Source organism: Protopterus annectens, chromosome 10.part0, assembly GCF_019279795.1.
Source record: "Protopterus annectens isolate FY-2018-M chromosome 10.part0, PAN1.0, whole genome shotgun sequence".
Classification (NCBI taxonomy): Eukaryota; Metazoa; Chordata; order Ceratodontiformes; family Protopteridae; genus Protopterus; species Protopterus annectens.
Window position 1 is genome coordinate 720,254,953 of NC_056744.1, and position 23,067 is coordinate 720,278,019.

A 23,067-nucleotide genomic window follows, 5' to 3' on the forward strand; every position below is an offset into this window, starting at 1 on the left:
ATAATAATTGTATTACTTGTGAGAAGCAAATACCTCATAAGGATTTCCATTTATACTGTATTCCTTGCCTAGGCCCTGATCACAACGTGCCTGGCTGTCAGTTTTGTGCTAGATTTAACCAACGCACTATTAAGCGTTGGTATATTTTTGCCTCAAAGTATTTTGGAAACATTTAACTACCCAGAAATGTCGTCCGATAACAGTCCGACTACCCGGAGTACATAAAAAACACAAAGAAAAGGACAGAGACAGACAGTCGAGGTCCAAAACCAAATACGAAGCTTCTCCTAAGCCAGTCGCCGGTTCTCCAGTACTCAGGCACTTTCGTAGACTCAGATACCCGTTACTTTCGAGTCGCAGGCCCCTACCGGGACCCATGTGGAGTCCAGCACGCCGCGAGATACATCCGTGGGTCCACTACTTTGAGTATCTCCCTCGGATGGGTCCGGAGCTGCTGAGCAGGCACCGGCTTCTGAGGGTGTATTCAGGCCTCAACATTTTTATATCAAACCGACGACAGCTGCAAAACCAAAGACAAAAGCAACTTTTAAAACTAAAAAACTGATGCATGAGCCACGTGCACAGGCAGCTATGCCTAAAAAACAGATGATCAAAATGGCTGAAGACCTTATTACCTTGATCAGGGGTTCCCATCCCCCTCCTGATAAGAGGCCTAGGCAAGACATTGATTATGAATCTTCAGATCAGGTTTCTATTTCTTCTGATTCCTCTTTTGATCAGGAATTATCTATACCTCCCTATGAGGATTCTGATGCAGAGGAGACCATACCATTCGCATCACCTCCTGAGGATTATTCATTTGGAGAAACCTTGCATACTGTGAGGGGGGCATTTTCACTGGGAGAGTCAAGATTTCTCAGAATCAAAAAAAGAGGTTCAGAGATTTCCTTCTTCTCCCTCAGCACAGGCCTTTAGCAATACCCCCCCCTGTTTTAGACATTGTGGATGATGTGTTTTTGGAGTCGAGCTTGACCCCTGACTCTTTACCTCCGGCTCCCAGCAAGCTGGACAGATATTACAGGGTCCCTGACTCACACAAATTTTTATTTAGAACCCCTGCTGCTGATCCTGAAACCATTTCACAGGGTCCAAAGGGAGTAAAGGCCTCAACAGCAAAAAAATCCTACCCCCTCTGACAGAGATTCAAGGGCACTGGATAGATGGAGGAAAAAAGGTTTATACATCTGCAACCTTGGCAATTAGGGCCTTAAACTGCCAGTTTCATATGCTCAAGTATCAACATGTTATGGGATTGCTGAAACAGAAAATGATGTTGATTTCTGAATGTGCAGAAAATAAAGAATTGCAGGAATTATTGCATGCAGCTGAACAGGTTGGAAAGCATACTTTGCAATGTGGTTTTGATTCCTTAGAGGCCTCCTGCAGGGCCGCAGTTACTGGATCTGTGATTAGGAGGCATGCCTGGCTAAAAGAGCAAAATGTGCCTGATCATGTTAAAGCTAAATTACTGGATGCACCTTTACAGCATGATACTCTGTTTGGTATTAAGGCAGAAGAGGTTTTAAAGAAAATGGAAGACAAAGCTAAGTCTATACAAACTGTAAAAGACTTCTTACAAGTGCAGCCACCAAGATTCAGTAGACACTGGCCTGCAAAAAATTGGTCCTTTCCTGTATCAGACTGAGCTCAAAGGGGCAAACCCAGACGCCCTAAGGGTTCAGATGCCAGGCACAAGATTCATACAGATCAAAGCAATGGGGCGCTTCTACCTCCAAATCTGGAGGAGATAAAGCACAAACCTACAGAAAACAGCCCCAATGACTTCCCTCTGCCTTCACCAAGCACTTACCTTTTGGCTGCACCCTTAGGGGGAAAATTAGCACTTTTTGCTCAGAATTGGCAGTTAATAACCCAGGACAGGTGGATGCTAAACATAGTATCACAGGGATACAGATTCCATTTCCATACTCTGCCAATGGCAAACGGTTGGCCGGATCTGCCAAAAAAATCAATGGGCAGAGGCACAGAAACAGGTTACGTCCCTCATGGATATGGGGGCCATTCAACCAGTACCAGAACAGGAAAAAGGACAAGGTTTTTACTTGACTGTTCTTGGTACCCAGAAAGGACAAGGCCTGGTGGCCAATACTGGATTTATCAATTTTGAACACATACCTGGACATTCCAAAATTCAAAATGCTGACTTTGCAGCAGCTTCTGCCCATGCTGGGCAAAAATGCTTGGCTGGCGACTTTAGACCTAAAAGAGGCATAGCTGCATGTCCCAATAAGGCAATCGTGCAGAAGATACCTCAGATTCAAGGCTGGCTTAATGCATTATCAATTCTCTGCACTGCCCTTTGGCTTATCTACTGTGCCCAGGGTCTTTACAAAGTGCCTGGCACCAGTAATTGCTTTTTGCAGACAAAGAAGTATACAAATATATCCTTACTTGGACGACTGTCTCATTCAAGCAGAGAACAAGGACATTCTTCTTCAACACCTGGCGTTTGTGAAAAGGCTACTAACCTGCCTAGGGTACATAATAAACGAAAATAAATCACAACTGGTACCCTCTCAAAAGATAACATTCCTGAGTGCAAGCTTGAATACAACTGCCCAGATGGCTTACCTCACGCCAGACAAAGACAACTGACTACTTACTTCAAACGGATGGCAACAAAAACCCTGTTATCTGCAAGACAAACTCTGCAGGCTTTGGGCTTCATGGCATCCTGCATCCTACTGATTCCATATGCAAGACTGCATATGAGGAAACTTCAGTGGTACCTAAAAAGTTTATGGAGTCAACATTGTCACAGTCTGGAAACAATGATTCCTCTCATTCCCTGCCTACAACAGGAGTTTCTATGGTGGGCAAAGGCATGTCACCAAAACATGGGACTTCACTCTCCCGCCTGCCAGCCAAACCTTAACAGACGCATCAGATTATGCCTGGGGGGCCCACATGGCGGGAAAATGCATTCAGGGCATATGGACCCCAAAACAAATGCATCTACATATCAAACAAAAAGAGATGCTAGCTGTTCAAAATGCCTTGACAACCTTCAAGGACTTACTTCATCCAGGACAATTACTGATAAAGACGGACAACACCACGGTTATGTGGTATATAAACAAAGCAGTAGGGCACGCACTCATACCCCCTATGCGGATTAGCCATGGCACTGTGGGACGCAGCTTTGACTTACCAAATACATCTTCAAGCTCAATTCCTGCCAGGAAAACAAAATACTCTGGCAGACGATTTAACCAGAAACCTTATGGACCCTCATGAATTGAAACTAGATCCACAAGTCTTCAGCATGACAACAAATAAATGGGGGAGCCCGGACATTGATCTATTTGCCTCTCCTCAAAATTATCAATTGAAAAGTTTCTGCACAAGGACTTATCACAGACAAGCATGGAAAGTGGATGCCCTGTCCTTCAGTTGGAAAAACAGTTTACGCCTTTCCTCCTCTGCCTCTTCTTCCCAAGGTCCTACTAAAAGTCAGACAAGAAAAACCAAAGACGATACTAATTGCCCCGGACCGGCCCCGCCAATACTGGTACCCAATCCTAATGAACTTATCTCAATACCCAGCTTGGACCTTACCTCAGACCTCAACTACTATCCCAGCAAAACAATCAGATCCTGCACAACCAACTCCAGACACTGAACTTGGCAGCATGGCTGATCATGTAGTTATACAAACAACACCTCTCAGTAAAACTGTGATGGATGTCATTTTGGAAGCCAGAACGCCTAGTACTAGAAAATCTTATGCTGATAAATGGAACAGATTCTGTGCTTGGAATCAAGCACAAGGAACTGATACAGCAGAACCAAGTATTCCTCAGATATTACAATACTTGACTGAGATGCTTGACAAAGGCCTATCTGTCTCATCAATTAAAGTCCATGCCTCTGCCATTTTGGCTCATTACAATACAAAGCCACCAATCTTCTCTCATCCTTTACTAAAGCAGTATCTTAGAGGAGCCAAAAATCTAAGGCCTCCTAGAAGATCACCAATACCTGCATGGGAACTCAATTATGTGTTGGAAAAGCTCACCCTGCCTCCATTTGAACCAGCTGCTACTGCCGATATAAAGTTCTTATCATGGAAAACAGCTCTGCGGCTAGCAATTACTTCAGCAAGAAGAGTCTCAGAGCTACAGGCCCTCATGGCTGTGGAGCCTTTTATCATATTTTACCCAGACAAGGTGTCTCTGAGGACAAATCCTTCATTTATGCCTAAGGTGGTTTCCAGTGTGGCTCTTAACCAAACTATTCATCTGACACCCTTTTATCCAAATCCACAGAACAAGGAGTAGAGAATTCTGCATTCCTTGGACGTACACAGACAGCTAAGATTCTACTTGAGCAGGACTAAAGCTCCAAGAAAAACTGAGCAATTACTAGTGACATGCTGCAGGATCAGAAGGAAAGGCTATTTCAAAGTGGGTAAGCCACTGCATTCTTTTCTGCTACTTACACCATGGTAAACCTGTGCCCAAGGGAATTAGGTCTCATTCCACCAGAGCTGCAGCTACTTTCAGCAGCCTTTCTCAGAGGAGTACCAACCAAAGACATTCTAGAGGCTGCTTCTTGGAGTTCTGTTCACACCTTTACAAAGCATTATCATTTGCTTCTCTAAGTCCAGGCGGGCTTTCCCACTGCAGTTCTGCAGGGCCTTATAGCCACACCTAATGCTGCTTAGCTCCATCCTCCCATCCATAGCTTTGGGACTCTACCCAAATGTAATGGCTGCATCAGTGAAACACGAAGAACAAAGTACAGTTATGTACACTTACCATAAATGTAGATGTTCGAGTGTATTCATTGTTGCAGTCCAGGTTACCCGCCCACCATCCCCCTTTCATTCTGGAGTTTATCTTTCCCTCTCTAACTTCTACAACCTATGTGGTGTATTTGCTTGTAGATGAAGGTAAAAATGTTAAGTTGTCAATCTCGCCTTCATTCTTGCTGGATGGGTTCGGAGCCGATCCTCGGCTCCGACTCGGCACTTGCTTTAGCTCGAGAATTCCTTTTACCAGCTCGAGGCAACCCTATATCCCATGATGCAAGGCGGAACTACCTCAGATCTCGTTTGCCGCTTAGCGAAAGAGGTCTCCTTTGCCAGCTGAGGTAAGTTTTTCTTTGTAAAATAAGAAAAAGAGTAGTTAGGGGTTTATTTTTCCCTTTTAGTGTCAGTTTAGTCTGTAGTTAGTTACAGCCCACCCTATTCCCTTGTTTTCAAACTTTTATAATCTTTAGTCTAAAGTTTTTAGTCAGGCCTACTTCCCCATTGGTTATTCCCTTCCTGTGTGTTTGTGTAAGGGATTAATTTGTGTGTTTGTTGGGATTGTTTGTGTTTCCATCCTCCTAGGATGTCAAAGGAAGGCAAGGTCTCAGGCTTCAAGAAGTGTGACCAGTGCTGTCAGAAAATGTCTCTGACAGACGGTCACACTTCTTGTGTTTATTGCCTGGGGCCTTTGCACCTGCAGGACTCCTGTGCTTTATGTCATGCTTTTAGCCAGAGAGTCCTGCAGGAAAGGAGGAATAAACTCATCCTCCGAGGCTTACTTAAGCCAGAAGGTTCTCCTCCTAAATTAGGGTCAGGAAAACCTTCTAAACCACCGAAGGCTCAGGCTACAGTGTCCAAGCCTCCTCCGGTGGCTCCGGCTCCGTCGGAGCCGACATCGGCTCCGACTGGAGCCGATACATCTGCTGTTTGAGTAGTGGGTTCGGCGCCGACCGGCTCCGATACCCTGACTACTGTGGCCTTGTCGGCTCCGGCTGGAGCCGACACTTTATCCAGCATCGGAGCCGAGATATCCTCGGCTCCATCTGGGGTTCAAGGGACTTCGGCTCTGATGGCTTTGACCCGTAAGAGATCCTGGTCCCCTTCTATACTGAGTATCCACTCGGCTCCGGGGTCTCCTCTTTTGTCGGAGCGGAGCCATCGGAGCCGATCTTCGAGATCTTCCAGGCTGTCTGACCACGATTTAGAGAGGGTGGTAAGCAGGCTGTTGAAGTCTCAGGCACTGGCCCAAATGCTCCATAGCCCGTCTCAACAGACTTCGGCTATAGCCCCAATCCTTGAACTTCCTCCTCCGACTCCACACCGCAGTTCGGAGCCGGAGCTTCGGGACAGCGACTGTTTCGATGCGGAGCCGATACATCCTTCGGCTCCGTCCTCGGCTCCGATCTCCTCCTTGAGACCTTCCTTGGAGGGATCCGGTCGTCGGGTTTCCACTGTCGGCTCCGAGGGGACTAGTGGCATCGGACCCTTGTCCGACCCCGCTCTCCCTCTCGGAGCTTCGGCTTTGGTAAGCTCGGCGCCATCGGCCTCGGAGCCTTCTCTCTTTGGAGCCGGCCATTCCTGTTTCTTCGGAGCGGGTGTGTTCCGGCCTCCCGGGGAGCGGAGCCTTTGAGGTGATGAGGAGTGTCCTGGCCTCTGAGCCTGGTCAACGGTCCATCCCTCTAGCTCCTCCCTCTTCAGTGCCTGCAGATGCCTCTTGCCAACCTCTTGCTCACAGACCCAGGGATCCATCGCCCCAGGTTTCCCCACTGGGAATTTCCTCCTCTTCCGAGGTTTCTCCTGATCCTGCAGGGGAACCCCTCGGAAGAGGATGTGTAAGAGGAAACACACAGACTCCCCTGAGTCTACTACATCCGATACCGACTTAGATGAGTCGGAGGGTTCCCCACGGTCCCCCTCTGAGGATGTCTCTTTTCAGACATCCTTGAGCTCCTCAAACAGAGGGGAATTGGCCTCCATTGACCCCTCCGAGGATGAGTCGGTATACCTGGAGGCTTTGGATCCCAACCTCCACCTCCTGGGTGTCTCCGCCTTCGACCCACTCATGCAGGTAGTGGCTCGTAAGGCGTGGCTCCAGATTCTGTGGAACCTGTCCCCAGAAGACCATCCAAATTCATTACGGCCCCTTCGGACAAACAGTTCCTTTCCAAGGGTGTTCCGGTGGATGCTATGGTGGTGGCGGCTGCCACTAAGAAGGAATTGGCGGATCCTTCAGTACCTGTCCATCCTCCTAATAAGGACTCTAGGACCATGGACAGGTATGGAAAGCGGATGTTTTCTTCAGCGACCTTTGCTATGCATTCGCTGCATTATCTTTGTCACTTCACCAGGCTTCAACGAGATGTTCTCAAGGAACTGGGAGTAGTAGTCCAGGATCCTTCTGCTGCTGGGGCTCAGGAAAAGATTGCCTCGCAGCTTGCTATCCTGAATTCCATATCTAACTCCTCCATGCGGCTCATATCCTATGCGGCCGATGGAACGAGCAGGGCCGCAGGCACAGGAGTTGCTCTTAGACGCCAAGCCTGGATGCGGCTTTGTAATTTTGCGGACCCCTTTAAGGCGTCCTTCACTAATACCCCCTTTGATGGTTCTGCTTTGTTCGGACCTCAGGTGAAGGATACCTTGACCAGGTGTGAGCAGGACGGTAAAACTCTTTCTGCCGTTGGAGTCCAGTTTTCCACTCCTCCTAGACCATACGGGGAAGATGTGGTTCCGTAAAGCCCAAGGAGCTACACCGGACACACGTGGTCAGTTTACCCCCAGAGGCAGAGGGGGTAACAATAATAGACGCCGCCCTAGAGGCAGGGGGGGGTCCTCAGAACCAGGGCAACAGGGAGTCTCTTCCTGAGAAGCCCTTTCAGCATCCCTGAGGTGTTGCCCGACTGTCCACCCTTGGAGGCAGTCGGGGGAAGGATTTCGCTGTACCCAGTAGCCTGGCAATCCCTATCTCAAGAGATGTGGGTACAGTCGATTATATCCGAGGGTTACAAAATCCCCTTCGAAAGGTTTCCCATACCTCTTCAATCCCTTCCAGACATCTCACCCGGTCAAAGGGATTTGGCAGAACAGGAGGTTTCAAAGCTCCTAGAAAAAAGAGCCGTCCAGACTGTGCCAGCAGACCAGGTAGGATCCGGCGTCTACTCCAGATTCTTTTTGGTCCCCAAAAGGGACGGGAGATTGGAGACCAATATTAGACCTGAGCAATCTGAACAGATTTGTCAAGAAGGCAAAATTCCGGATGGTCACGCTTCAGTCCATTCTGCCCTTTCTGGGCAAGGACAACTGGATGTGCTCTATAGACCTTCAGGATGCGTACTATCACATAAAGATTCACAGACGCTCCAGAAGGTTTCTCCACTTTCGGCTAGGGACCAGTCATTACCAATTCAAAGCCCTGCCCTTTGGCCTCACTTCAGCCCCCAGAGTGTTTACCAAATGCATGGCAGTGGTCACAGCTCATCTGAGACGTCGAGGATTCCAGGTGTTTCCCTATTTGGACGACTGGCTCCTCTCCGCCACCACCAAGTGTCAGCTTCTTCAGTCCAGAGACTACACTCTACAGCTTTGCAGGAGTTTGGGAATTTCAGTAAACTTCGAAAAATCTTCTTTGCTGCCTTGCCAATCTATCACCTTTATAGGCGCAGAGTTAAACACCGCCAAAATGTTAGCCAGACTAACAGATCAAAGAATTCTGGACATCCAAAAATTTGTTCGGCTTCTTTTGCAAAGCAACAAGAACAAAGCCAGATTTATACTGAAGGTTCTAGGTCTTATGGCTGCGGCCATTGTTCTTCTACCACTGGCTCGCTTCCACATGCGTCTTCTGCAGTGGATGCTATTCACGCAGTGGTCGTACCACAGTCTCCCGATGAGGCACGAAATCTTGGTAACACAGTCGTGCAGAGCTCATCTGAACTGGTGGATATCTTCCCCTCTTCTTCATCAGGGCCGACCCTTTATTACCCCTCCTCCAGTTGCCACAGTCACTACGGATGCCTCTCTGATCGGGTGGGGGCATTATCAGGGCAGGATGGTCCACGGACGTGGCAACCCATAGAATACCATCTGCACATAAATGTCCTGGAGATGAGAGCAGTGCTTTTAACGTTGCAAGCCCTCAACGACTTTCTTCCCACGGGACTATTGCAGTACAGACGGACAACATGTCCGTAGTCTGGTACATCAACAAGCAGGGCGGGACCAGGTCCTATCCATTATGTCGAGAAGCTCTCAGACTTTGGCAGTGGGCGATCTCTTCTCAGCGGTTTCTGATAGCAACGCACATCCCGGCAGGTCCAACCTATTAGCGGACAGGCTGAGCAGATCCATTCTGATGCCTCACGAGTGGTCTCTCAATCAATCTGTAGTGGATCAGATTTTTCTGAAGTGGGGCACTCCTTGTTGCGATCTTTTGCTACTCCTCAAAACAACAAGTGCCCGATTTCTTCACTCTCTTTCCCTTCCAGGCCAACCTCTGAGAGACTCTCTAACCCAGGATTGGCCCCGGGACTTCTGTACGCTTTTCCTCCTTTTCCTTGATTCCACAAGTCATTCAGAAAGCCACCGCTTTGAGAGCCAAGTTGATCCTCATTGCCCCATATTGGCCTCGACAAATTTGGTTTCCGCCTCTGCATCGTCACCTTCTGGTGCAGCCCTGGCATCTGGACCCAGTTCGGATCTCTTGATCCACCAATCGGGTCAGCAGCACCGGGCCATTCATTCTCTCAACCTCACTGCTTGGTTGCTCCACTTCCTACCCTAGCCAGGCTACCGATGATTTCGGACTCAGAGACATTTTAGTCTCTTCCTTGAAGTCGCCCACTAGGACTGTTTATGCTAGCAAGTGGCGGCGTTTTTTCTATTTGGGCGAATTCCAGAAATATTGACCCTTTACTGCTCCTGTACATTCGGTTTTAGATTTCCTGGCGGAGGTTTTTCATTCAGGATCCTCGTCATCTACAGTCAAAGTACAACTGGCTGCTATTTCTAAGTATCATGTTGGCCTGCATGACAATAACATTATGTCTCATAGGTTATGCAAGGCCTTTCTCAGAGGAGTTTTCCTCCTAAAACCACCTATAAAGCATCCTCCTCCGCAATGGGATCTAAACTTAATGTTGGCATCCTTGATACTACCTCCCTTCGAACCGTCTGCTTCATGTTCTTTGAAGTTATTGCCCTGGAAAACTATATTTTTACTGGCTGTCACTTCTGCAAGAAGGGTTTCCGAGATTCAAGCTCTCTGCATCCGTTCCCCTTATTTGTTTTTTCATAAGGACAGGGTATCATTAAGAACTAACCCTTCCTTTCTTCCCAAAGTCGTATCTCAAACCAACATTAACCAATCTATAGATCTACCAGTCTTTTTCCCAAACTATTCCGACAGAGCTGAACAAAAACTGCATTTTTTGGATGTCCATCATCAGCTCAGGTACTATTTGCATAGAACTAAACAATTCAGAAAATCGGACCAACTATTTGTCTCCTATGCAGAAAACAGGATAGGTCTTCCAGTATCTAAAGTGACCTTATCCAGATGGTTGACTTCCACTATTTCCTATGTGTACTCTCTCAGGGGCAAACAGCTATCTTCTAAGCCAAAAGCACACTCAACCAGGAGTCTATCCACTTCTGCAGCTTTTCAGGATAGACTACCCATTGATACCATTTGTGCAGCAGCTACTTGGGCCACACCTCATACCTTTGTCTCTCATTACAAGTTGGACTTGGCCTCTAGAGATAGGGCCAGTTTTGGTTCCACAGTTCTCAAGAGTCTGTTCCATTGAGCCACGCGGGATAGAGGTGCTAGGACGCTGTCCCATCCAGCAAGAATGAAGGCGAGATTGACAACTTAACATTTAGAAGTTATGTACCTACCATAACGTTCCATGTTAGTTGTCTTCTCTCGCCTTCTTTCTTGCGTCCCTCCCTCCTTCCCCCTGGCCTGGACAGATCTTGGAGAGTTCCTATTAGATTGTTTCCTCCGGTACGTTGTTAGGAGGATTTCTTTTAGGAACCATTGATGTCCTTCATGGATGCATCTGCAGTCATAACAACTGGGTTGTCCTGTCGTCAGGCAGCCCTTCAGTCGGCCGGATTCCAAAGTCCGGGTCCGGCTTCGGCTGATGTCGCACTTCACCCGACGTCATCTCTGTTGGTCTTCGGGTATATAAGCATCAGCCGACGCCATTTTCTTCAGTCTTTCTTGCCGCGTGGCGCCCGAAGCAGAAGCTGTTCGCAAGTGCCGGTCGGTCGGATCCAGAGATTACTTCTACCGAATACTACTTCGAAGACTTCTAAAGCTAAGTACCCGTTGGGGACTCTTTCTTGCCTCAGCCGATGTCAGAAAAGTTAATAATTGTTTAACCTGTGGGAAACAAATACCTCATAAAGATTTCCACTCTTACTGCCTGCCCTGTTTAGGCCCAGCCCACGACGTAGCAGCTTGTTCGTCCTGTGCTTCTTTCAACCGACGAACGCTTAGACGTCGGTCAGAGTTTGCAGAACAGTTTTTCGGTTCTGACTTTGCGTACATTATGCCGTCGGACCTCCGACTGCATTCTGCCAAAAACGCAAAGAAAAGACCGACACTCATGCGGTCCGCGGTTTCGCCGAAACCATGGTTAAGCAAACGCGAGTGTCTCGGTTTCGGCGAAACCGAGAAAACTGATCAAACTACACCTGAAACTATCACTACAACTGAGGTCCCTGCTAACACTCTTGAATCGGCCTCAGAAATTTTACCCACTACGGTGCTTACCACTGACTTATCAGACACCATTCCCTTGGATGTCTCTACCCCAGCACGTGGTGCTGCTAGGCCTCCAGCAGCCATGTCCATTAAGGCCTTCGCCAGGGCTAAAGCAGCCAAGACTACTAAAACAGTGCCTGTTAAACCCCTTCCACCAGGCCCTCTGCCAGTTCTCAAATGCTTACCTTGGCAGAAGATTTAATTTCATTAATTAGAGGATCTCAATCTCACCCAGACAGGGCCTCTCAGCCCCAGAAAGAGACCTAGGGCAGAGCCCCTGAGCCAGTGTCCTCTGATGATTCTGCTGATGAATCAGACATAACTGACCAGCCAGAGGCTCCTTTCTCCAATTTTGAAGATTCTGTTGCTGAAGAATCCATTCCAGCTGCTTCCTCCAGAAGAATTCTCCTTTGGGGAAACCTTGCATGCCATGCGAGAACAGTTCCAATGGCAGCAACAGGATTTTTCAGACTCCAGGAAAAGACTTAGGACCTTTTGCACCTACCACAGCACAGGCCCTTAGCTATCCCTCCTGTTCTCTCTGTGGTGGATGATGCTTTCAATGATGCCTGCTCAGCTCCAGATTCTTTACCCCCAGCCCCTGCCAAACCAGACAGATTTTACAGGGTGCCAGATACTCATCACCACCTCTACAAGGCCCCTCTTGCAGACCCGAAACTATATCCCAGGGTCCCAAGGCAGTAGTCATGACTATAGCTAAAACCCTGTTCCTTCTGAAAGGGAAGCAAGGTCATTAGACAGATGGGGTAAAAAAGTTTACACTTCAGCCACTCTTTCAGCTAGAGCTTTAAATTGTCAGTTTCACATGATACAATACCAAGAGTTCATGCTTGATCAGTTAACTAAAAAGCTAACCACTGATGAATCTCTTGATAAGAATTATGTATTAGAAATGGTAAATAACATACAGCAGGTTAGTAACCATTCTTTAAAATGTGGCTATGATGCACTGGAGGCTTCATTTAGATCAGCCATGACTGGCACAGTAATTAGAAGGCATGCATGGCTAAAGGAGCAAGCTTTACCGGATCATGTTAAATCTAAATTGCTTGATGCTCCTATGGATAAATCAAGTTTGTTTGGTACGCCTGCCCAGCAGGTTATGAAGAAAATGGAAGAAAAGGCAAAATCAGTCCAGACAGTTAAAGAATTCTTGCAGGTTCAACCCCCAAGGTTTAGCAGGAACTGGCCTGCCAAAATTGGTCCTTTCCTGACTCCACAAGACCTCAAAGGGGCAGGAATAGACGCTCCAGAGGCAGAAACCAATCCAGAGGAGGTGCCTACAGAGGACGACAGTGGCAAGGTAACAACAGAGGCACAGAATCAACACCTGCCTCTACATCAACATAGCCACAGTGACTTAAACCTAAACCCGCCTACCAGGGAACAAATAGCAGCTCCTCTAGGCGGAAAGCTAACCTTATTTTCAAAAACTGGCACCACATAACAAAGGACAAGTGGATTTTACGAACCATAGATCAAGGTTACCGGTTCCACTTCCACACTTTACCAGTCAAAAGAGGAATGCCAAACCTACCTCCAAATCAAAAAACAGAGGCTCTACAACAGATAATGGAATTAGCAAACATGAGAGCTGTGGAAAAAGTGCCAACAGCAGAGCAAGGAAAGGGGTTCTACTCCAGACTATTCCTAGTTCCAAGAAAGGAAAAAGTTGGAGACCAATTCTAGACCTGTCTACCCTAAATACTTACATCATTGTCCCAAAATTCAAAATGCTGACCCTACAGCAACTTCTTCCCATGCTGGGCAAGGAGTGTTGGCTGGTAACTCTAGATCTCAAGGAGGCATACCTGCACGTCCCCATTCGACCTATCTGCAGAAGATACCTCAGATTTCTTGCAGGATCAGAGCACTATCAATTCTCAGCATTGCCCTTTGGCTTATCTACTGCGCCCAGAGTATTCACAAAATGCCTGGCATCAGTAATCGCCATTGCAGACTACAGGAATTCAAATTTATCCATACCTGGACGACTGTCTGATACAAGGGGACAACAAAAGCAAGCTGACAACAGATTTACAAAGGGTCATTTACTTGCTTCAAGCACTGGGATACACAGTCAATTTACAAAGGTCAAGGCTGATACCATCCCAGACAAGGACTTTCCTGGGAGCGGAATTGGACACAGTAAGACAAATGGCATTCCTAACTACAGAAAAACAAAAAACTCCCTCTTTACTTCTTGGCACTAACAAATCTGAACAAGTTAACAGCAAGAAAGGTACTGCAGGCCTTGGGTTTCATGGCATCATGCATAATCTTGGTTCCATTTGCCAGACTACATATGAGAAAGCTTCAGTGGTACCTAAAGAATTTATGGTCCCAACACAGACACAGCCTAGAAACGGAAATTCCACTAATACCATGCTTAAAACAGGAGTTCCTATGGTGGGCTCACGCATGCCAGTCAAACCCAGGCCTGCCCTTTCAAGAAGGTCAAGCAAGCCAGACCATCACAACAGATGCTTCAGACCTGGGATGGGGGGCACATATGCTGGACAAATGCGTGCAAGGATTGTGGACACAGGACCAACTGCACCTGCACATCAACCTAAAAGAAATGCTGGCAGTAAAACTGGCAATCCAAAAGTTCAGACCATCTCTCAAGGAAGGCCAGTTGATGATAAGGACAGACAACACCACAGTCATGTGGTACATCAACAAACAGGGAGGCACTCATTCCTACCCCCTATGCAGAATGACTTTGGAGCTGTGGACCCTGGCACTCAGCTACAACATCCAGTTACAGGCAATATTTGTACCAGGAAAAGAAAACTCTCTAGCAGATATGTTAAGCAGGACTACATCGGATGTCCACGAATGGCAGCTGCACCCGGACATCTTCAAGACCATCTCAAGAAATGGGGAATGCCTCAGATAGATCTATTCGCATCACCTCTCAATCACCAGCTCAAAAAATTCTGCACAAGGACATTCCACCCACTAGCATGGAAAGTGGACTCGCTCTCCTTCAGCTGGAAAGGACTAACAGCATATGCATTCCCACCTCTTCCCTTGATACACAAAGTATTACTAAAAATCAAGGAGGAACGTCCAAGGATAATCCTGATAGCTCCAAACTGGCCAAGACAACATTGGTACCCACTGCTGAGGAGCATGTCTCGGAACAATATGTGGCCAATACCCTGATGCCTTTGATGCTAACTCAGAACAACTACAGCACCATGCATCCAAACCTAAAACGTTGCAACTGACTGCATGGAACATCACATAGCAGCTGCTAATCCACAGCTTTCACAAAGAGTTAAAGACATTATTCTTGAAGCACGCAGACCTTCAACAAGAAGAAACTATGCTGGGAAATGGAAAAGGTTTGTCATTTGGAGCTCAGAAAGAGGTAAAGATGTATCAAACATAGATATGCCCAACATTCTGGAGTATCTGGCCGAACTACTTCATTCAGGCCTGTCCTATTCCTCCATCAAGATTCATGCATCAGCTATTTCAGCAGAATACAGCTTTGATCCACCTGTTTTTTCACACCCTTTGCTCAGGCAGTTCCTCAGAGGAATCAAGAATGTAAAACCTCCAAGGAAACCACCATTACCAGCCTGGGACTTGAACTTTGTGCTAGAAAAATTGACTCTATCACCTTTTGAACCAGCAGCAACAGCAGACCTGCAACACCTGTCATGGAAAACTGCTTTCCTACTGGCAATTACTTCAGCAAGGAGGGTTTCAGAACTACAGGCCTTAATGGCAGTGCAACCCTTTCTAGTCTTCCACCAAGATAGAGTGTCCATGAGGACTAATCCTACATTTATGCCTAAGGTGGTATCCAGAGTGTCCTTAAACCAGGCAATCCACCTACCTACCTTCTTTCCCAACCCACAAAACAGAGGGGAAAGAATACTGCATACCTTGGATGTACATAGACAGCTACGCTACTACTTGGACAGAACAAAAATAGCAGAAAGACTGACCAACTTTTCGTAGCCTATGCAACAGGAAGGGAAGGAAAAGCTATTTCCAAACAGACAATCTCCAAATGGATAGGAAATTGCATACGATTCTGTTACTCCTTCCATGGAAAGCAAATTCCACAGAACATAAGACCTCATTCTACAAGGGCAACAGCCACTACCACAGCCTTCTTACGAGGAGTGGCTACCAAAGACATTATTGAGGTGGCTACTTGGACCTCCGTGCATACATTTGCCAAGCATTATAATTTACCTCTATATTCCAGATCCCGAGCAGGGTTTGCCACTGCTGTTCTGCAAGGGATCCTAAACACACCATAATCTACCTTTATCCTCCTCCCTAGTTGGCTATGGTATTCTACCCAGTTGTTATGACTGCAGATGCATCCATGAAGGACATAGTACAGTTTTGTACCTACCATAAATGTAGATGTCCGAATTGGATAGCATCTGCAGTCAGGATTACCCTCCCTCCTTCCCCTCTGTGGTACTCCTAGGGTGGTTACCCTTCTAATAGCTAGCTAGTGGGGGGACTTCTTTCATGGTGTATTTGTTTGTATTTATGTACATACATGCTTATTTTTGTGTTTACCTCTATCTTTTGGAAACATTGGCATCTATCCAAAATTTTTAGCCTTCTAGAGGGCTTCTGGCATCTGGGGCAAGAAACACTGAAGAAAATGGCGTCGGCTGATGCTTATATACCCGAAGACCAACAGAGATGACGTCGGGTGAAGTGCGACATCAGCCGAAGCCGGACCCGGACTTTGGAATCCGGCCGACTGAAGGGCTGCCTGACGACAGGACAACCCAGTTGTTATGACTGCAGATGCTATCCAATTCGGACATCTACATTTATGGTAGGTACAAAACTGTACTTTCCTTTTTCTGTTAGGATAATCTTTAGCAAGGTTAGTTAGCTGCCAAACGAGATCTGAGGTAGTTCCGCCTTGCATCATGGGATATAGGGTTGCCTCGAGCTGGTAAAAGGAGTTCTCGAGCTAAAGCAAGTGCCGAGTCGGAGCCCAGGATCGGCTCCGAACCCATCCAGCAAGAAAGAAGGCGAGAGAAGACAACTAACATGGAACGTTATGGTAGGTACATAACTTCTAATTTATATTGATGCATGTATATATAGTTTTTATATATATTTTTTTGCTACTTTTTTGGGGCACCTGACATCTGGGGCAAGAAAAACTAAAGAAAATGGCGTCGGCTGCTTGTTTTATACCCCTGACGACCTGACGTCATGGAAGAGGAGACAGCAACTGACGCAGGACCCAAGACTTTGGAATTCAGGCCGACTGAGGGCAACCTGCCATCAGATTACCTAAATGTGATGACTGCAACAGTGAATACACTCGAACATCTACATTTATGGTAAGTGTACACAACTGTACTTTGCTGTCCCTTCTTCCATGACATCAGGTCTTCGGGTATAAAATATGCAGCTGACGCCATTACGTCAGTCTTTCTTGCCATGCAGTGCCCGAAGCAGAAGCAGTTCGCAAGTGCCGGTCGGCTGACTCCTGAAATTTTCATTTGAGTTTCAGAACTGAAGTCTTCACAACTAAAGCTAAGTACCCCGTTGGGGAACCTTTTTCTTGCTCTTTACCAATGTCAGTAAAAGTTAATAATTGCATTACTTGTGGAAAGCAAATACCTCATAAAAAATTTCATACTGTATTCCTTGCCTAGGCCCTGACCATGACGTACCTTGCTGTCGGTTCTGTGCTTTATTTAAACAGTGCACTGTCCGTCGTCGGTATACTTTCGCCTCTAAATATTTCGGTTCTCGGTTTAATTATCCAGAAATGTCAGTTAGCCATCCGACTACCGGAATTCCGAAAAAACACAAAGATAAAGACAGAGACAGGCCGCAGAGGTCCAAAACTGCCGACAACGCTTCTCCTAAGCCAGTCACCGGTTCGTCAGTACTCAGTGAGGCGCTTTCACAGCCCCTGATACCCGCTACTTCTTATTCACAGGCCTCTACTGAGACCCATTTGGAGTCCGGTATGCCGCGAAATGCTTCAACTATGGAACCTGCGGATGTCTGTACCTTGGATGGGTCCGGAGCTGCTGTGCAGGCACCGGCTTCTGAGGGTGTATTCAGGCCTACGAACTTGCATATTAAACTGACGCCTCCTTCTTTATTTAGGCCTAAATCTCAAACCATGCCTAAAAAACCAACATCCAAGCCACATGCTCAGGCCTCTGTGTCTAAAACAAATAAGAATGGCTGACTTCTTATTCACAGGCCTCTACTGAGACCCATTTGGAGTCCGGTATGCCGCGAAATGCTTCAACTATGGAACCTGCGGATGTCTGTACCTTGGATGGGTCCGGAGCTGCTGTGCAGGCACCGGCTTCTGAGGGTGTATTCAGGCCTACGAACTTGCATATTAAACTGACGCCTCCTTCTTTATTTAGGCCTAAATCTCAAACCATGCCTAAAAAACCAACATCCAAGCCACATGCTCAGGCCTCTGTGTCTAAAACAAATAAGAATGGCTGAAAATCTTATAACTCTAATCAGGGGAAGCCCCCCCCCCTTCTAAGAGGCCTAGGACTGAAGTTGTTTATGAATCATCTGACCATGATTCTTTTTTTTCTGATTCTTCTTATGCTCTGGATTTGCCCTTATCTACCTATGAGGATTCTGATGCAGAGGACTCTATTCCCTCTGCTTCCCCTCCAGAGGATTTTTCTTTTGGTGAAACCTTACATACTCTAAGGGAGCATTTCCACTGGGAAAGCCAGGATTTTGCTGATTCAAAAAAGAGGCTTAGGGATTTCTTACTCCTGCTTCACAGACGTTGATGATGCCTTTTCGGAATCTAGTTTGGCCCCTGATTCTTTACCTCCTGCTCCCAGAAAACCAGACAGGTAGTGCAGGGTTCCTGAGTCTCGCAAGTTCCTTTTTAAAAATCCTATTGCGGATCCAGACACTATTTCACAGGGACCCAAGGGCATTAAGGCTTCTACTGCTAAAAATCCTACCCCTTCTGATAGAGACTCCAGAGTGCTGGATAGATAGGGTAAGAAGGTTTACACTTCTGCGACCTTGGCCATTAGAGCTTTAAACTGCTAGTTTCATATGTTAAAGTATCAGCAACATGTTATTGGATTGCTTAAACAGAAAATGATGCATTGCTTACTGTACTTATTTCCTTGTTTCACTTGAAAGAAAGTTACTGTTTGTCGTTTTTGCATTTAAGTTACCTGTAACACATTGCATTTAAGTTACCTGGCACTTGCTCACTAAGTCAGCACTAAAAAATTAAAAGCACTACACCCTCACAAACTCCCCTTGAGTACCTTGTTCCCCATTGGCCCTTTTTTTCAATTATAAAAGAATTCCCAATACTATTCTAGCATGTCCAAAGGTCAGTTGTCAATCTCCTCTCTGGTCCAGCTGGTGAATCTGGGAATCTTGAGGCAATGTTACAACTGCCTCATGTACACAGACAACCCTCTCCTCCTCCCAACAAATTCCAACACATGTGAGAGATGCAACCATATAGCTGAACTGGAGGCTAAGCTCTCTCAACTCAGTACTGGCGTAACCAGTCAGGAGGAGAAGGAAACCACACTCGCTACAATTCCAGTCTTACGTAGACCTACCATGACAGCAAACCAAACACATAAACACACAAAAACATACTCTGAGGCTCTAAATAAAAATCTGCCTAAGCAGCAGAGACCTCCAAAGCAGACACCCAAGCAACCGCTACCCCAAAACAAAACACATGCAACACATAGCTCACAAAGCCAGTGTGCAGAACAGTCACAGCCCTTAAGGCTAAACAACACACCTGATACACTTGTACACCTGATACACTTGTAATAGGTGACTCTATCGTCAGGCACACTGACGTCCCGCTCACCAGGCTGAACAAGGAGAAGGTCACGGTGAGCTGCCTGTCGGGCGCTAGGATCCACCACATAACACAAGCACTCAGGTCACTCCAAGGCAAGTGCAAATATGACTCAGTCATTGTCCATGCCGGTGTGAATGACCTGAGACGTACCTCCCTCGACTACATGAAAAGAGACATAGAGGAGCTCTCTGAGCATGTAGCCCAGGCCGGTATTACCCTGACCTTGAGTAGCATCTTACCCTCACCAAGAATGATGCCACAATATGAAGACAAGTTGATCAATTTCAACAATTGGCTTAAGTATTGGTGTCATTCAAAGGGGATCCCTGTCAGCCTGGGATGACATGCTCGACAAGCCACGATGCTTCGCTAGGGACTGCTTGCACTTGTCACCCCTGGGCTTTTGGATATTGGCAAAGGCTCTTGCTACCTCCATAGTGCCTTTTTTAGGCAAGGCTCAAAAGACGAACCCACCTCCATAGGTATCACAAGGGATAAGAAACTAAGAGTAATGCTACTCAACGCCAGAAGTCTAAACCTCAAGATGCACCCACTCGAAACTCTCATTAGCATGGAGAACATCGATATCTGTGCAGTAACAGAAACCTGGTTCAAGGCTCCTGAGCGCACCCCAGTACTACCAGGTTATACCTCATACCATGGTTTTCGGCCCCAAAACTTGACGGAATCACAAAAGGAGGGGGGGGGTATCAATATTCGTCAAAGATACCCACACCTCCAGGTTGGTGGCACAGCACGAAGCATCAGAGACTATACATGTGCAACTAACAGTGGGTAAAACTGCCTTCCAGTTTATAGCCTGCTACGGACCACCCTCCCAAGCCCAGGAACCCCACTTGGCCTTCCTGAGAACACTGGAAAATATGAAGGTCTCTCCAAACACCATTATATTGGGCGACTTCAACTACCCAAACATAGACTGGGAGCATTACTCTAGCTCCAACACCCTAGCCCAAAGGTTCCTAGAATTTATAAACTCAAATGCTATGGAACAACTTGTTACCACTCCCACAAGTGGGGAAAACATACTGGACCTGATCATCACCAACATGGGGACTCTATGCTCCAGACCAGAAGTTTATCCCTCACTGGTAAGATCAGACCATAAACTAATCTCACTGGATATTCACATCCCGACCCCACCCCCTGCCCAGAAAAAACAGTGAAAAACTTCTCTAAAGCAAATTTCACACTCCTCAAAACCGAGGTGGAATCCTTCAAAGCCCCCGGGCCTGTGGAAATTACGGCCCAGACCGCAGAATCCTTTATAAACGCATTCTATGAACACCTTCCGGAATGCATGGATCATGCAATCCCAAATAAAACCAAGACCCAATCCTCCAAAGGCAGACGTCCTGTCTGGTGGACCCCAGCCATAAACAAACTATACAATAGAAGGAGGAAGCTACTACATGATAGAGCAAAATCCCAAAAAGGAAAGGCATCTCTGATCAGTATTAGCAAAAAACTACGGGCACTCATAAAATCGTCTAAGGCCAGCTTTGAGAGAAAAATTGAACAGGACACTAAGGATAACCACAAGGCTTTCTTTAGTTATGTTAGGAACCTGGGTGGTAATTCGCAGATATGCTCAGAATTAGTCCAAAATGACAAAAAATACACCAAACCCACAGACATTGCCAACATCCTAGCTGACAGGTTCAGCGCAAACTCCCCCCTCCCCCCACCAAAAGGGCAAATATCTATCCCAACAGAGTGCTGCCCCCCTGACATCTCAGATGCTCAGGTAAGAGCCACCCTCTCCAAAGCAAAAAACACAGCATCAATGGGACCAGGCGGTGTCCCGGGCTGCATCCTACATGAACTCCAAGAAGAGCTAAACCCAAACATAAAACTACTGTTCAATCTCAGCCTTACTACACGATATGTACCCAAAGAGTGGCGTACAGCAACAGGTGGTCCCTCTCCACAAAGGTGGTGCCTCAACGGATCCTGGAAACTATCGCCCCATAAGCCTGACTAGCTTGGTCTGCAAAGCTATGGAAAGGATCATCATGGATCTCATAAATAAAGATATTGGGGACCTTCAGACACTGGATCCTACCCAGTTCGGCTTTGTTAAGGGCAGATCCTGTCTCTTAAACCTGGTTGATTTCTTTGAAACAGTCACCAAGGCCATTGACGAGGGGAAGGTGGTCCACACAGCCTACTTGGACCTCGCAAAAGCCTTCAATACAATACCCCACTCTGGCATTATAGATAAGCTCACCAGCTTAAATATAAACCCCTATGTCACTAGATGGGTTGCAAACTGGCTCAAGGACAGAACCCACATGGTTAGAATTGCTGGAGCCATGTCAGACTCCAAACCAGTTACAAGTGGCGTCCCACAAGGCTCAGTCCTGGGACCTCTCTTGTTCGGTATATATTTCTCGGAGGTACAGGCCAACACGGAAGGACTGTGGCTGACCAAATTCGCAGATGACTGCAAACTGGGCGCCATAATAGACTCTCCAGCCAACACAAGCATCCTCCAAAAGGGCCTCATAGAAACAGACAACTGGTGCCAGAGCCATGGCCTCAAGCTAAACGCCAAAAAGTGCATAGTCATCCCCTTTGGCTAAAACAAAGTGCCCACAACTTACCACATAGGTGGTAATCCATTAAGTACAGAAGAAGTAATTAGGGACCTGGGGACCCAAGTTGATAGCAATCTCTCATTTGACAACCACGTGGCCAAAGTGGTTAGAAAAACATTTTATATAGCCTACCTAATCATGAAGGGATTCACATCTAGGTCAGTGGAGGTCATCGTGCCACTTTACTCATCCCTCATCAGGCCCATAATTGAGTACATTGCCCCTTTTGGGATGTACTTTACCAGACACCTGCAGCAACTGGAAAGACCCCAAAAGTACCTCACCAAGAGGATCAAAGGGGCTCAAACAGATGCCATATGCTGCCCGGTTAAAGAAACTCCAGCTCTACTCAGTGGCATACTGCCTGCTCAGAGGCGATCTGTGCCTGATGTATAAAGCCATGTCCAACCCGGAATTAATGGACATGCTGACCTCAGAAAATCCAAATCCCATCGAGCTACACGCTCGAGAGACTTGAACCTCAGCACTGAAATAAATAGAACATGCTGGAGGGACAGATTCATATCCCAGAGGCTCCCTTCACTCTGGAATAAAATCCCAGTCCAGGTTAGGCAGAGTCCCTCATTGACTCTCTTCAAGAGGAATTTTGATAAGTGGATGGGAGATCATAGGTTTACTCCAGGTATCACTTCTGTGTCACTGTTAGAGGCACAGTATACTAACCTCGAAAAAGGGCAGAGCAAAATTAATTTAAAATGGGTGGCGAAAGCCAAACACACTCTGGCTAGGCTTATAAATGCCCTAGGGCAGATAGCCTAGTATGAACCTATGTTGATTCCTGTCTGTGTGGAAAATAAGAATTACAGGATTAAGTGAATTCTGCTGAACAGGTTGGAAAACATACTTTGCAATGTGGATTTGATTCATTGGAGGCCTCTTGCAGGGCTGCTGTTACTGGGTCTGTGCTCAGAAGGCATTCTTGGCTTAAGGAGCAATCTTTGCCTGATCATTTTAAAGCTAAATTGTTGAATGCTCCCTTAAATCAGGACCA